Source organism: Thunnus albacares, chromosome 4 (genome assembly GCF_914725855.1).
Source record: "Thunnus albacares chromosome 4, fThuAlb1.1, whole genome shotgun sequence".
In the NCBI taxonomy this organism is placed as follows: Eukaryota; Metazoa; Chordata; class Actinopteri; order Scombriformes; family Scombridae; genus Thunnus; species Thunnus albacares.
This window is the reverse complement of record NC_058109.1, coordinates 32,174,880-32,191,748: the sequence shown is the minus strand read 5'-3', so window position 1 is coordinate 32,191,748 and position 16,869 is coordinate 32,174,880. Positions and strand designations below refer to the sequence as shown.

Below are 16,869 nucleotides of genomic sequence, written 5' to 3'. Positions count from 1 at the left end.
TGTATCAGATACACAAGTATTGTAGACCATGAGAGTCATAATTATATGAATAAAACTGACAATTAAATAAATAAATAATATATTGATTAATATATACACTCATAAAAACATAAATATCACCCTAAATTCAATTTTGAAAAAAGACCAGCTTTTTTTTTTTTTTTATCTCTCTGCCTCTCACTTATTTCAGGATGAAATAAATGACTGTACCAGCTCATCAGCATAAACTTCAGAGGTCTTGTCACACAGCAGGACTGCTGGGAGGTAAATTAGGCACGAAACTCAAGCTTTTATAGTTATGTTGTGAAAATGATGCCTATTCTTGTAAATGCTGTATGTTGGCACTTTCTGTAAAAATTTAAAAATAAAAGTCGTAAGAGTAGGCTAACAATTACCATTTCAAGCTAGCTACAATGAACAACTTTAGCTAATAACAAAATAAAATCTGTGCATAAAGCCACTACAATGTACAGTATAACATGACATATAGAATATGGGCTGCTAACCTCAGAAACACGTTTTGCTTATTTATTGTCAGATGAAAACTATAACTAAGGATTTAACCCTTAGAGAGACTGCATCGAGTTACAGAAGCTAGCGTTAGTGGAACAGCTGGTAACTCGGAGGTGACATCGCCACTTCATTTACACATTTATTCAATATTAAGTTGCTTACATTTTCCATTTTACCTACATTAGAGCTAGGGATGCTAATGACAAATCAGTGATCGTTTTATCACTGTATTAACCAACGACATAGAAAGTTGACATTACAGTATTTGTGCATCGGATACATACCTATGACAGTGGCAGTTGGTCTTGATCCCAAATTTCCCGAGAGGTTGGATAACTGGATTGATCATAATTCAGGTACGACACAAGTTCACTTAAAGTGAAATCATCTGCTCTTCGCTGTAGCTGCTGTTACTTTCACCATTCTTCCTTGTGATATTATCTTGTGCAAAACTGATCTGCCAAAGTTTGAACATAGGCTTTCAGTGAACAGACCGCACATGACTCACCCCCGGCCACAAACAGATAATTATTTTCTTAAGTAAAACCAATAAGACTTTGGTCTGTTGTTAGAAGAACAGGGCCGCCTTTTTTTATTCAAATAAGAGAATTTTTACTGATACAGGAATGAGTCAGGCCTTGTTTAAAGTGCTCTGCTCATGTTTAGTGTCTGATCATTTAAGTTTAGACATTTGTTAAATAGCACAACGCCAATTAGTTTAGTTTATTATCCTTTGGGAAATTCTCTTTGTGTGTGTGTGTGGCAACTGTCAGACAAATACAACCACAACAGAAAAGACATTACAATTACAAACAGACATTTTACAACAAAGTGCTCCACAACAACATCTCCAACAATAAATTCAATTGTTTTTTTTGTAGATTTTAATGAAATAATTACTGATCATTAAAATTGCTTACGATCAATCAAAGAAATTGCTTTGAATTGCATCCTAATCATGACTAAGGAATGTGGGTGTTGTGGAGGATTTAATTCAGGAAGTCAGTCATCCCACCTTGCTTAGCTCTGAGAATATGACTGCACCTCTGTGTTCTATTGACTGACAAAGCTGTGGTTTCTGTTTTATTCATCTCTCTGTGCATTGTGGTTGCGTTTCTACAGAAGTGCTAAATGCAGAAGCTTCATGGAAGTTCGGCTTTGGTTTCTTTTTTAACCTTAACTGAGCATTTAGTAGACACAACTTCAGCCCACACAAAAGAGCATGTAACCATGCACTTCATAGTATTAAGGTGCCTACAGGTTCCAATACTCCAAACCAAGAGCTATTTTTAAGGTTCTGACACAAATTGCTGTTTAAACTGTGTACGTACAGCATATGAAGCCACTGTATGTATTCATACAGCAGCATGGGATTTTGCCACTCACTTAAAAATACAAAATGGTTTTGTTTTCTCATCTTCAAAGCAGAAGGATGGACAAATTTGTACAAATACTAATTGGAAATGGTACAGTGCTGTTGTTCTGAGGGCCATCATCTTTATTTTTGAGATGCTTGTTTGATACACAGCAGCACAAGTATTTGTGAGATTTTTTTTTTATCACAAGCATAGAAACATGACCGCAAAGGGGGAAAAAAAAACAAAAAACAGGAATTTTCCAGAGATATCTGAAAGTGTCTGAGGACTACTGTCAGCAATCTATTCAACAGGTTTAAGACTTGAAGTGAGTGCACAGTTTGATGTTCACAGCCTCTCAAGACAGCAGTAGATGGCAGCTGCTGCGCTGATTTAATGCTGAACTTTTGAGCTCAAATTGTTTGACATTTTCAGTAGAACTGCTCAGTGTTATCCAGGATAAATTTTCCTCAGCACGGGTACAGATTCAAACTTTTTTGGTGCACTTCAACAACAAACACATGACTATTAGATCAGGTAAACCTACCGCAAAACTGCATTTGAACTTTAATATGTTGTTCATGCTGGAGATGCATGTGTGGCTTAATCCTGACACAAGATAAACACATATTAAACACTATAGGACTGTAATAACACACAACAGATGTGACACACGCTAAGATTTAAGCTATTCAGCGGTTAAACAAATTGTAACCGTCACATGATCTATTGGTTGGTTGCCCAACAGTCAAAAAGGCGGGTCTCACTAATATAAGCCTGTCACGGCAGAAGCCAAAGAGAGTAGGCAAGATACAAACATAAGGCAGTTGATGTACTGTAGATTAGCGAGGAACTCTTTTATTATGAGTGTGAAGGACACAAATAACCCTAATCCCTGAGGTATTTTGGTTTAGTTTCTGTTAGCATCTGTGACCTAAATTAACTAAAACTACCACTGAGCTGTGAGCTGTCAGTGAATGATTGCTGACACAAGGGGATTCAATCAAAGGGTATGAGTCAACACTGCAGAAGATGAGTAAAGCAAGTTAGGGGATATGAGTCAAGTTCATTGGGATTCAAATGGGCCTGCATCTCTTCTCTGAGGTTGGCAACCAGGGCACTCAGTTTATGTTGTGTCCTGTTGGTAGCTGCTATAGCTGTCATTCCCCTAGATGTAACAACAAATGCTCCAGTATTACCAGTACCATGACATTATCTAAACTGACTTTATTATAGACTTACTGTAAGCAAAGTGTGTGTTGTAAGTTGTGCAATGTAGGAAGAGTTGAACAAAAATAGAATTTTGCCTGAGCAGATACAATGTAGATATAAGGCTACGTCAAGCTTCTGCTGGTTGCTTGGGTGTAGGATTGAAAGGCAGCTTAAAGTTAAGTTAGGTCAAGGCTAGAGAATGGTGTCACCTGTCACAGAGCCCGGCCTGATACCCACTGCAGGGCCTAATAATAGGTCAAAACAATACACATTTACTGTGTATTGATTACTGTCACCAAATCTGATACAGTAATAACTGTAAGCGACATGAATCATTTTAGAAACCTGTTTAAATATTGTTAAACGGACTTACCTTGATGTCATGTAATCCTGAAACAGTTACGCTGCTCATGGTAACAAAAAACAAACAAAAAAGAAAAAGAAAAAGAAACACATCCCAGTTGACAGAACAGAGAAGTGATGTAACACAAACTTACAGTGATGTAAGTTTTAGTGAACTGTGTGACCCATGTAGTGTACATAGCTCAAGGCATGGCGGTGGACAGACCACTACCATGCATACATGTGCCAGTGGCAGCATTTCAGAGTGCCACACAAAAAATCTAAAACCACACATGCAGTTTACTTTATTTCAGTGTCTCCTTACTCTGAAGCCCGGTTTATACTTCTGCATCTATGTAGCTGCAAGGATCTATGATGAAACAAAGATTTCCTCATCTGCCCGCTTCGGAGGGTCCGTGCAGATTGTCTGCGTGCAGCATAAATGTATGACATGCTTAGATTGTACACCGAGCATGTCTGAGTATGCAGATACCTAATGTAGTATAGATGGAATTGTATGCACATCGACTGTCAGTGTGTGTTTTGGATTATTGAAAAGAACACATTAAGGAAAACTCTGCGCAAACTTACAACAATTGCTGTCCTGCAGCAGTGGAAAGTTACTAAGTACTGTACGTTCATTGCATATTAACATGGTATGCCGCTTTATATTTGTACTCCGTTATATTTCACGGGGAAATGTACTTTTTACTCTTCTTTACATACAAATCATATTATCAGCATGTATATTATAATGCATTGCTGCAGATTAAACATGAATTAAAACTGGCTCCTCACTGACTAAATACACCATTCAAATGCTTACATGTTAATTAATTACTAATAATGGTCTAACAATATTATATAACACTGACAGGAATTATTTTATGTAGTGAGTACTCTGACTTTTGCTACTTTCTATAAACTTTGTTAATAATACATCTGTACTTTTACTAGGATCTGAATACATACATCGCCTGAATACGGTTAAAAAAGTGAGCTAAAGCACAATCATTTTGCACTACATTCAGTTCAATACTTTAGAAATTAAAGTTATTATTTCAATGCACAGTTCCGCTGCCTTGGCTCTCTATGACTCGGATCCATTGAAAGTGAGTTGAATTACATGTTAAACAGATATAACATGTCTGCTGTGTTTCAATGCAGCTTTAATACACTTTATACACCTCTCTCTCTCTCTCTCCCTCTCCCTCTCTCTCTCTCTCTCTCAAAGGCTCTCTAAATAAGATGTATAAATAGGCTGATGACACAACTGCGCCCTTCACAAAGACACAGAGGAGAGAGAAAAGAGAGTAGAACAGGACTCTGGCTTTAGTCACGGCTCCTTTATTCTTCTGCTTTTCAGAAGCACAGGTTAAAAAGCAGCCATTTTTCTTTTCATGCCCCCCCCCCCATCCCTCTTTCTCTCTCTCTCTCTCTCTCTCTCCCTCTCTCTCTCCCCCTCGCCTTCTCTGAAACAGGTCGTCTATTGTGGCGGCTAGCGAAAGGCTACTGTGGCATTTATCAGAGAGGGGGAGGAGGAAGAGGAGGGGGGGGGGGAGAAGACAAAACACACTCCCAATAAAGAGATAGAACAAGAGAAAGGGAAGAAAGGATGTGTATGAGGGCGACTTTTTTTTTTTTTTCCCCTCTTCCTTCACAAAGCCCCCACACCCCCACACCCTTTCCACCCCCTGCTCCTTCAGGCTAGCGCAGACAAAGGAGGCCTGACTCTCACAATGTGCTCCCTCCTTTAGCCCGGCACACTTTATATCCTCACTCCATTCACTGCTGCTTCTTGAGAGCACCCACGTGTGCGCCAAGTATGTATGTGTGCGTGCGTGTGTGTTTTATGGAGTTTGTAATGGTGGTGGTGGTGGGGGTCTATGTTTGCTGAGGGTCTTATAGACCAAGGGGCCAAGGCTCTGAGGTGTTACTATGGAAACGCCTTTGAGCAGTAAGGAGCACAACAGGTGATTCTGCTGAGGGCCTGTTCGTCTCAGCATTGAGAAACTGCAGGAGGTCTTTGCTGTGTGTGTGTGTTAGTGTGCATGTGCGTCTCACAAGTATAGCAGCTTATGCCACAAACAACTTAGTGCCATAGGTCTTAACCAGCTCCAATAAGCTGGAGATCATGTCTGAAGTTGCTGGCTGACCGCTGTAATGACATGCTGTCTGCTTTACACACAGACTTGACTACATAGCAGATACATCTGGATAGTGTCTGAAAATAGGAAAACACCAGAGGAACACTGGTGTAAAACAAAAAAAAAAGAAGAAGAAGAAAGAGATTTGCTTTGTTAACTCTTACATTGGTTGCCTGCAGAGAATCCATTGAGAGTTCAAAAAGCAGAAGAAAAGATAAAATCTGGGCTGTGGGCCATAAGGAGACAGCAGAAATTATAAAGGGAATGAGTGAAAATATATTCTTAACATACATGAAGATGTTTGTATCTCTCCTGTCACCTGAGCCTGGGATCTGTGTTGGAAACCGCAACGTCGGAGACCGGTAGCTAACTCAATGGGCGGGAAAAAAAATTGCTCCCACTCTATTTTAGAATCTTTGTAACTCTTTCCTTCATTCTACAAAATGAACAATCAGCAGAAATAAGAAAAGCCCATTATGAAAACTGCATTTGCAGGTCTGAGCAGGAACGGCTAAAGGTTAAAGCACTGGTGAAGACCAAGCTGATAAGACAGACAGGATTAACCATTTTCTTGTTTGTCCACCAGCTTTCAAAGGTTAGCTGGTGATATTCTACATTCCATGAAAAGACCAAACAAAAAAAAAACAAAAAAAAAAGACAATGAATTGATTCTACGAACAAGTATTGTGATATTTGATATTCTTCTGTGCCACAGGGCATCAAGAACACATCGGTGAGCCACTCTGTTGCACTGGATGACATGTTGATGTGGATTAATCCCTGACTGAAAATAGTTTCTAACAAATGCAACTTTTTGTTTGGGTAACGTTTGCTGGAAACCACAGTGACTAGTTGTTTTCGGAAATGCTTTCTAAAAATGAAACTATATATCTTTGTGATAAAGTTATCACAAAGATATAAAACCTATATCTTTTACATGATCTGCGTCTCCAGAAGGCACCACTGGGTTTAGGACTGAGTGCTGCAGACAGAGTAGAGAAAATGTTTAGAGACGGACTAAAGCATTGATGGTCTTATTTGTTTGCAATAAGAAAAATATAGAATTATCCCTAAAGCCGCTATGATCACTGTTTTTATAATAGCGATGTATAAAATAACAACGTGTAATGTGAGATGCAGCTCCCCTCGGCTTTACGGAGCGTTATAGTGAGTTTCAGCTCATTGTTTAGCTGTCCGGCTGCAACTTTACTATGTTGGTTCTCTCTCAGTGCTCTTATAGCGTCGTTTTCAGCTGCAGCAGGCAGCTGTTTTCAGCAAAAATCTCTAAAAAAAACTCACTCTACCTGCTCAGCACCAAGTGTCAATTAGCTGTAGACCAGCTGGTGAACATAGTGGAGCATTTAGCAGCTAAAGAGTCAGATATTCCCCTCAGGAGTTGATAGGGACCATAAATAGCTAAAAAAAAGAGTGAATATTGGACTTACATTCATCAGGTGGACAGAAACACGACTCCAAATGAATGATAATGTTGTTCCATAACTGTTGGATGTGTAAATAAGCAACTGGTTGCTAACAAGTTACAACATATTAGCTGAAAAGGTGACGATATATCAGCGTTGTGTTCAACTGGTTTCCCGCTAAAGTGACCAAAAATTTCTATTGCAGGTTTAAATTGATATTGAAATTAAAACACACTTCCCAAAATGAGTGTAAATTGGAAGACAAATCTAGCATTTAGAGAGCTGTTGTGGGTGGACTGACTCTGAAGTGGCACAGCTGAATGTTCTCTGAATTGTAAATGTATATTAATCAGTATGATATTTGCTCTGCTCAGCTGTACATCTCAAGGCACAATGGTAGAAAAGTGCTGGCAGTCTAACTGACAGTGATGTTATGTTATGTCATTTGGAGGAAATTGTCCTTTAACAACAGGAGTCACTGGAGTTAATGATGTCATCTTTGCGACTGATTAAACGTGAGGGTTGTACAATAAAAATATTAAAAAATGACAAAATATGTTCACAATAAAGAATGTGTAAAAACTTTTTTTTTTTTTTCCATTTTGGTACCTTTTCTTGTTGTTTGCTACATTTTGACACTTTTCTATCTTAAGTAAAGAAGCCTGGAGGGGAAACTAAATTTTGCTTTATTATTCAAGTAGAAAGTTCATCATCCTTTATGTTTACACAGTCTGCAGGGGTCTTTGTTTTCAGAGCTGACAAGCTGATAAAGTGGTTAAATGCCACATAGTGAAATTTATCTGGGTGGTTTCTCCTTCAATTGTGTTCCACTTAAGCTAATGATAAGACAAAGATACCTTAATAAAAATTAAAACATGGAAAGAAATCCTTATCTGCCTGCAGAGGAACGGCAGTGAGTTGCTGAGTGAGAACATGGAAAGCAGCAAATAGAGGAAGTATAATAACAAAAGTTTGGGGTTTGTAACTGACATAGCGTATGTAGCAGCCACCCAGATCCTCATACAGCCCTCATCTACTGCGTCACCTCTGCCACAATATCTACCATCTCTGCTTTGGGTTTTTTTTTTGTTGTTGTTGGATTCTGTGAGATATACAATATACATCAAGTATTTTCTGTTTATTTCCCTGGTGACTTTCAGGTTTGATCCCTCATTATTTAAATGGAGCTGTTGAGAATAGCTGGGGATACATGACGGGGACAGAGATGACTCGTCTCCCTGCGCAGGACATGAAAGTCAGCGTGACTTTGTACAAGTTATCATGTTCGAATGCAGTGAGTGGAAGATAAAATGCAGAAAAGCTGCTGTTATATCCTCTCAGGTCTGTCTGCAACATGTTTGTCAGGGAAAGTGTGACACATCGAAGAACACGATGTATGAGATATAGATAAACACCTTTATAAAGATAAACATCTTTTTCCTGTTTTTGCCACTAAAAGATGTATAAAAACACAGTCATATCAGAGTTGAAAGAAGGAGACCTGTTTCATATGTTGCACATACACCACAAATGTTAAAGTCAAACAAGCAACCAACTTATACAAAGCGGGAACATAATGGCCTACTGTCGCTTTAGATTTCACTGATTTCGAAAGGAAATGCAAATCATGCCACTGGACTGCTGTGGAGCAAACAAACGGTCTCTGGTCGTTTGCAAATGACAGCACACACACACACACACACACACACAGACACGCATGTACGAACACACATAACAAACAGGTATACAGTGGAAGTCTTGTGTTTCAAAAAACATCAACTTAAGGTGTCATATGACAACAGAGCGGCGTTGTTTGAGGCCAGGGGAAAGTCATGTAAATCAACCAGGAAACTAGTATGTTTTTACTTGCGTGTACAGAGCTGATGCATCAATAGAGTGTTTGTGAATTCTCTCGATCACCGCAGAAATAAACAAATCGACTGGGAAAAGGACGGCAACAAGCTGACGATGCCTTCATCTTCGCTCATGGCGAACAAAAAAACATCTGTTTGTGCGCACTTGTCAGATGGCGATGCAAATCTATTGGTTAATGCTGAAAAAGTAATACAAGTAGCTGAAAGATATTAAAAGTCAAACAGAGGCCTTCTGGCCTTTTTCGTTATTGTGGTAGAGTAAAATGTAAAACTGTCTGTTAGTCTGATCAATGCACGTATTCATTCTACTTATTTATGTCACAATCAGCTCATTATGTCTCTATCTAATACAATCTCACTTTTTTTCCATTAAAGCTCTACATTTATCACGACCACAGTCACACAAAGTCCTCAACAATATCATTATTTAACTTCACTGCTCGTTCTTTTTTCTTTAAATAGGTCCTTGAATTAAGAGTCAGATTTGACAGTAACATACGGTAAACATGCTCATTCACGTCTACTGTGTCAAACAATACAGAGCCATTATGTGACGAGCATTATGGCAACAGCAAGACAAAAGAAATCTGTAGTTACGCTTCTTCAAAATCTTAAAAAAAAAAAACATGCACCACATACTTCCCAACAAAAACTTCCCTCTCAACTCTGTATTTAATGAAACACACCTTAGTCCTGTAGGAGCTTGCATTTTGACATCGCACACCTCCTCATCTTGTGCTGAATAAACAAGTGCATTCAACATGCGCACACATAGAAAAAGTCCAGAAAACTCAAGTGCTGCTTTTCTTTTCTTTTTTTTTTTTTTTCTCTTTTTTTTTTTTTGTTTGTTTGTTTGAAAGTGTTCCAAAGTTGCGTGAGAGATGCAGGGCAGCGTTCAAGGATGCTTCCATTCTTTCTTCTTCAAAAACTGATTTACAGCTGTTGATAAATAACTTGCCACAGCTGAACGCATCAGTTTTACTCCCCGCATTATTAGTGCAGTATTAGGAGCTTATGATAGCATTAATATTAGCAAGTGTAGTGTAATGTAGTGTCAGTATGTGTAGGACGGAGTGAGATCTTCCATCTAGTCATTTAAAAGAAACTGTTTAATCTGCAGCTTTATATGCACCAGCACAATAGAAACCTAAACATCTGAATACTACACTACCGCTTTCACACACACACACACACGCAATTCATCAGATACATCAACAGCTCATCTGCCTCAGAAACAAACAAATGAAAAGCCTACAAGATATTTAACCTTGCCAGCAGAGGCAAACAAATCTCGCACATATTATTGAGGTTTGTTAAATGATACAAAGAAGAGTTTGCTGCCAGTAAAACAAGAATCTTACCTTGAAAGTGTGTGTGGATGCTTACAGTGATGTGTGCAGCAGCTGCTGTTGTCTCTAGGTGTCTACTTTGTTCTCAGTGTTTGAGAGTGGCCCATCACCAGTATAAGACTTATACTTTATCACCCGCCCAGCGTGAGCACTGTGTGTGTGTGTGTGTGTATGCTTGTGTGTGTGCATGTGCGTTTCCGTGAACTTCCTACAGTCATCTTTTTTTTTCTTCTTCTACCAAGGCAACAGGTGGAAAGTGTCTAAAAAGTCCAGTGAAGAGTGATTCAAAGAACAGTTCCGTCATTGTGTTTCCTTTACAAAGAGATGAATTCTAGCAGCTTCTCCTGACACATTTAATATCCCCGCTTATAATTAACACTCTTTATCGCCTTGTTTGCCTCAAAGATTTAAAAAAAAAAATGAAGACGAGGTGCATTTCGACACTTACAGGCTGACCAAGACGTTCTCCTCTCAGGTGTTCTTAGAAAAAAGAACCTCAGCACTTAGTGGTTTTTGCCTTTGTGATACTGATGTACAGAATCATTAAAGACTGCATGTCTGCAGGTCATAATAGAATAAAGTCATGAGGAGAACAGGCTGTTACATAATGCAAAAGAGGACATTGTTAGGCACAGAAACTGAGTGTGATATGACACTCTTATCAGGGAGTTAGTGAAGAATTAACCTGAACAATCTCACTTTATCCACTTTTTAAGTTACAGAATAGAGAGAAACACCTTTATGCAGCCTGAATACAAACACGAGTTTATACAGAATCAATTCATAACTGACAGCACAACAATTTGCATCAAACCACCTCAACAGCATCTTTAAGCAATAGACCATCATGCGATTATGTTCTTGATTTTTTAAGTGTTTTGTCAGTAAACTTTGAGAGAATAGCGAGAAATGTCCATCACAGTTTCCCAGAATCGAAGGTGACGTATTTATATGTCTTGTTTTGTCCGACCAACAGTCAAAAACACAAAGATATTCAGTTTTCTATTACATAAGACGAAGAAATCCAGAAAATCCTCACAATCCTGCAAAGCTGAAACTAGGAAATCTTTTGCATTTTTTGCTTTAAAAATGACTCAAACTGTTAACAATTTATCAAAATAGTTGCTGATTAATTTTCTGTTGATTTAATAATCAATTCATCCCAACGTTGTAACAGTCAGACTGCTGGTCTGCTGTTTTTTTCCTAGTTAACAGCACATTGTCTACTCGAGACGTCACAGGGTTGTTTTGTTCATGTTTTGCTTTTTAAAATTTTTAATCTTTTTAAAATTTGGGCTTGAAAAACTAAATAATTTGTAAAAAGTAAAAGTAACATCACCAGTATTCATGTTCAGAAAGCAAAAAACAGATATTACATTAATATAATAATGTTGAGTCCTGATCTATAGGTCATAATTTACACTCTGTTTCATTAGCCTGGGGAATAAGGTTTGGGTGATACGGTGGAAATCATTATCACAATATTGAAAAAAAAAAAAAAAAAAAAATCTATTGCATTATACTGTATGTCACCAAATGGCAAATGCATGGGGTTGCAACTAACAGTTATTTTAATTAACAGTTAATTTGTCAATTATTTTTGTAATTAAAGCTTTTGTCTAAATAAGGAGACAGTCAAAAATGTCTTCAAACCAAAACCCAAAGATATTCAAATTACAAAAATCCTCACAATGAAGAAGATGAACCAAGCAAATGTTTGGAATCTTTTCTTGAAAAAATGATTAATCAAATATCAAAATTGATGTTGACTAATTTTCTGTCATCAACAACTCAATTAATTGTTGCAGCGCTAAAAGTAATCAAACTAATATTGAAAGCAATGAACTGTGTTCCACAAGACACCGAACTCTTCATATGTGTAAAAAAAAAACAAAAACAACTTAAATCGCTCATTTTGTCAATTTTTGATTTACCAGTTTGGTCAGAGTCATTAATCTGTATAATAGTTACATAACAGTATATTAACACAATATGATTCAGTCAAAAGTTGATAAGAAATTATTCTGAATTAGCGTCCAGCCCTGCACTCAATCAGTGAAAAGAATCCAACGCACGAGGTAAACGATGAAAAGTCTGAAGTTTCACAAACACGGCTGTGAGACTCCATGGTAACGCATCAGCCAGAGACATGGCATGTGCATAAAACCGTCGAACGTCAGCGTGTTTATCAGTCAGTCAACCAGCTGAGTGTTTTAATGTTCACATTTCTTGTGATTCTTCCAAAAGGAGACAATGCAGTGAGAGGGTTTTATTTTAAAGAGATCACAAGGCTTCCCTAAACCCAGCATTGTTCTGTGTGTGATTGGCTTGGCCTCACACTGCGCTGAAGGAGAGACTGAGGAGTACACACACACACACACACACACAAACACAGACACACACAGACACACCATTATTCTGCATTGTGGTGTTTCTCTGTGGACTCCTGGTTCAATAGGATTCAGAGAACAATGTCCAGAGGATATAGGAGGTCAGGAGGAGAGATGGGGAAAAAACCTTTGTCTGCTCTGCTGCCCTTATAGAGATGTTCAATGTGTGCACACTGGCACATATGCTCACATGTTTATATCCACGCACACACACGCACAGACCTTTAGAACACAATGCAACAAATTCTGAAGCTTAATGCATGTACGATGGCAAGAAAAACCAATAATGCACGACTAGACGTTCCAATATGAGGAAATAACAGTCAAAGTGCAGTCCGTTATTTTCTATATCGGAACAATACAGAGTGCATTATAATTCTTAGGACATGGCTGCTTACAAAGGTCAAAAAAGAAAGGTTTTGATTGACAAGACATTAATTGGCAACTTTTTATCATCAATTAATTGTAGAAAATGCAAACATACCTCGACGCAGCTTCTCGGTTGTGAGGACTTGCTGCTTTTCTCCATTTAATAATCATTATAAATTTAATTATTTAGGGTTCAATAAATCGAAAAACTGGTCAACAATGAAATTAATTGCTAGTTGTTGCTCTGTATTTTTTTTAGAGTTTGTTCGCAAACTGCAGATACTCACAGTTTAATATAAGGTGAACACTGAATTTCAAACAGTTGACCGGATTTTAATGGACACCTGCTAGCCAATCAGAAACTAGTATCCTCTATGGACGTGATGTAAGACATGATAACACTCAAGCCGCCCGGCAGGCAGAGAGAAAGAGTGAGCGCCCGGGTCACCTTTCGTCCTACACGAACCCATTCACCTGCGAAGACAAAGCTCCGAAAGAGAGAAGGGGAGGGGAGGGGGGTGGGGGGGCAGAGGTGAAGGGTGAAATGCCAAACCACTCCTTAAGATTATCATGTCTGTCTGTGTGTGTGTGTGTGTGTGTGTGTGTGTGTGTGTGTGTGTGTGTGTGTGACAGAGGTAGATAGTATACACTATACAGCGGTGATGACAGACGGGCTCTTTTCAAATCCGTCCTGTTCTCCACCGCAGACATCAAACAGCATGATGGGAATGTGTGCATGTGCGGTTTATGTCTGCATGCAAGTCGCAGGACATCAAGATGCAGCAACCAGAAAAAAAGAAAAAAAAGAAAGAAAGAAAGAAAGAAAGAAAGAAAGAAAGACAACGAGTGGTGGCAGCAGTAGGGGGTGTGAAGATGGGAGCGAAGAGCGAATGAGGAAAGAAAGGAGATTGACGGAAAGAAAGGTCAGGGACTCCCCACTGACAGACAGCTTTGTATGCAGCCAGCCACTGTAAAGACGAGCACACACACTCTCTCACAATTCTACAACTTCACTGTTCAGTGTGACCCCCGCTGTGGCAGAAAGCCCACAAGCTTTTACACACTTTGTGCTCTGCGCCGAGACCGAGACGTCACCTCTGAACTGCTCCCAGACCTGCTGTCTGTGCATCCATGACCAGTTTACACTGAACTCGTCTACACCAAGACATCACGACTGATCCACATTAGACCACAGACCCTCTTCACTTCACCCTCTTCAAAAGGACACTTCACCTACAATGCTTCCATAGTTCTGTACAGCAGGAGAAACCTTTATCTAAACTACATTACAGCATTGTTGACAACTGACAGGATGTTTTTGTTTTTTATGAGCACTAGGACAATCTCCCATCATCCTGAAACTCCAGGAAGCTCTCATTATTCCCCTGCACTGTAAAACTTTAACAAATCAGCCGCAGCGAACAGAAACAGAACAGGTGTTGAAGCCTTTGGTAAAAATGTTGACACTTGTACCTATTCTTGGTAAACCTGCTGATATCCGCTCATTTGCATCTGCTAACAGAACTGACATCATCATCATCATCATCATCATCATCATCTCCCAGCACCAGATCACTGTATAAGCTGCCACCAGTGCAGAGGAGCGCAGTGCAGCGCTGTCAGCCTCTCATTTCTGGCACATTCAGAGGCAAAAAATAAAGATGTGACAAGAGAGAGTGAAGCTCAGGAATCAGAGACTAGATGCAGTGAAGTTGAGTGAACTTGTTAGAATCAACTGGATGATGTGTTTGAATTATGATGAAAGAAAGACAGAAAGAGAGAGCAACAAAACTGAAGTTTTTGGAAGTTGGATATTCATGAATGAGTGGGGTAGAATTTTAAAACTGTCCCTTTAAAGCTGATAGTTTGAAACATTCATCAAAGATGATTTATCACATTCAGCAACAACAACACCACCACAGTTCCGCAGTTTTGGAAGTTTTGAAAGCCAATGTTACGTGAGATAAAGACTTCCAGTACAGAGGTTTCTAACACCTACGGGTTTCATTCGTGATAAAGATTGACATGAAGAGCATTTCACGCGTGTTGACACCGATGTGTAATCAAGCCTTCACTCACCAGTCCCGATGCGCCCTGAGCTCTCCACGAGAAAAAAAAAAAAAAAAAAAAAAAACTTCCGTCCTCCTCTTCCTCTCCCGCTTTAATTGCTCACCGCATGCAAAGCACGGTGGTTTGGGACTGAAGCTGCTCGGTACGTGTGGTACGGGCTTCTGCTCCGGTCCTTCAGAGGGAGACAGCGGATGTTGGTAAAATGACTGACGGTGGGGAATACAGAGAGGCGGAATGCTGCCGCGGCCGTGCGTAAATGTTTTGGAGACAGAGAGCGCAGCCCTCCTCTCACTCACTCCCGGTGACTTTCTATCTACTGGTCTGGGTTTCCAACACTCACCGTCCGCAGCGCCCTGTCGCTCACCTCCCACTTAAAGGGAGAGGGACTGATTTCCAGGTTGTGGTGAAGGGGACCGACACACACACACACACACACACACACACACAGAGAAGAGAGAGAGAGAGAGAGAGAGAGAGAGAGAGAGAGAGAGAGAGAGAATAAAAAACAAAACAAAGAGTGACGCCTGGGAGAGAGAGTCAATATGATCTGTCAATGGCTCCTTGTCACATTTACACACAAATTGACCAAGTTATTGATGACAATTGATTGGTTGACAGCCTCTTCTCTTCCCTCAGATCCATACTCAACTTAATGTATATTTGCAGCAACATTCAGTTTAGTTTAGTTCCGTACCGACGTTAAAAATGTCACACGGTGATTAGTTTTGTTATTTTTTACTAATTAGCCAATTAATTAATTGTTTTGTCTATAAAATGCTTCTAACATCTCAGATTCTTGATGCATTTCTCCTTATAAGAAATCGGGGGGCAGTTTTCTCTTAAGTCAAAGGGATCCAAAGAAAATATTAAAGTTTGAAAGACTTTAAAAATTAAAACACAAGGTGAGTGAAGCCCTGTTCTTCACCCCAATCATTTTTGTACAGTCCCTTATTTTGTCTGACTAATATTTGGTATTTTTACTATAAAATGACTTAAACAATGAATGAATTATCAGAGTAGGTGGCTATTTATTTTCTGTCTGTTGACTAATGGATTAAAATAACTTTTGTCATCTAACTAATTAACTTCTCATACGGTCCGTTTAACCAAATTCACCCAAAATAGTCAAGGTCAAGGTTTGAGATATTCACCTCTCAGATCTACCACCACCTGAATGCTACAGCCATGAATGGAATTTCATTTGTGCTGCTTAAAGCCACAAAATAAACGACATTTGACAAATTCAATAGCAATGTGTCTCTGCAGGAAAAAATGCTCCATAATCCACAGACCTCAAATAGTTACAATTTTGTGACCTTGGGTACAAAAAAACACCAATTCTCCTCTCCTCACAAAAACATCTGAAAGATGGGAGTAATCAATTTTCTCCCGAAAGGCAAGATGCTTTTGAGTTTTTCAAATATCATTCAATGCTCTGAGCTCCACAAGCAAAATTTAATTCACCTCCAACTTTTATTGATGTTGCAGCAAAAATCTGAGCAATAGATATCTCAAAACCTCAGCAAAGGAAATTACCTGCACAGGTAGAAAGAACTTTTTTGTGTGTAATTTTGGTGAAATAACCCTTTAATCTCTCAATTTATACTCTGAGAACTTTTTCCAGAGGCGTACACTGAATGACACAATCAAACCCAAAACCATATTTTTCATGGCTGCACTATTACATCAAAGAAATTATTCTGGGTTTCTTGTGCATCTCTCCATATTTCTTTCATTTCATATTTTATTCATTAGAATCTTTTGAGCATTGGGAGACAGATTTTAAAATCAAGTTTTTCAGGTTTTAACAGCTATTTCCTAACTTCA

General features: G+C 38.9%; 1 protein-coding gene across 2 annotated transcripts in view; it reads right to left on the bottom strand.

Moving 5' to 3' along the window:
- LOC122981431 (transcription factor SOX-13-like) overlaps positions 1-15,443 on the bottom strand; it is a 46,408-nt gene extending 30,965 nt beyond the window's left edge. For both annotated transcript variants that reach the window (XM_044350152.1, XM_044350154.1), the window contains exon 1: positions 15,052-15,443. The gene's annotated coding sequence lies outside the window, so the exon portion shown is untranslated. The remainder of the gene's footprint in view (positions 1-15,051) is intronic.
- Between the last annotated feature and the right edge of the window lie 1,426 nt (positions 15,444-16,869).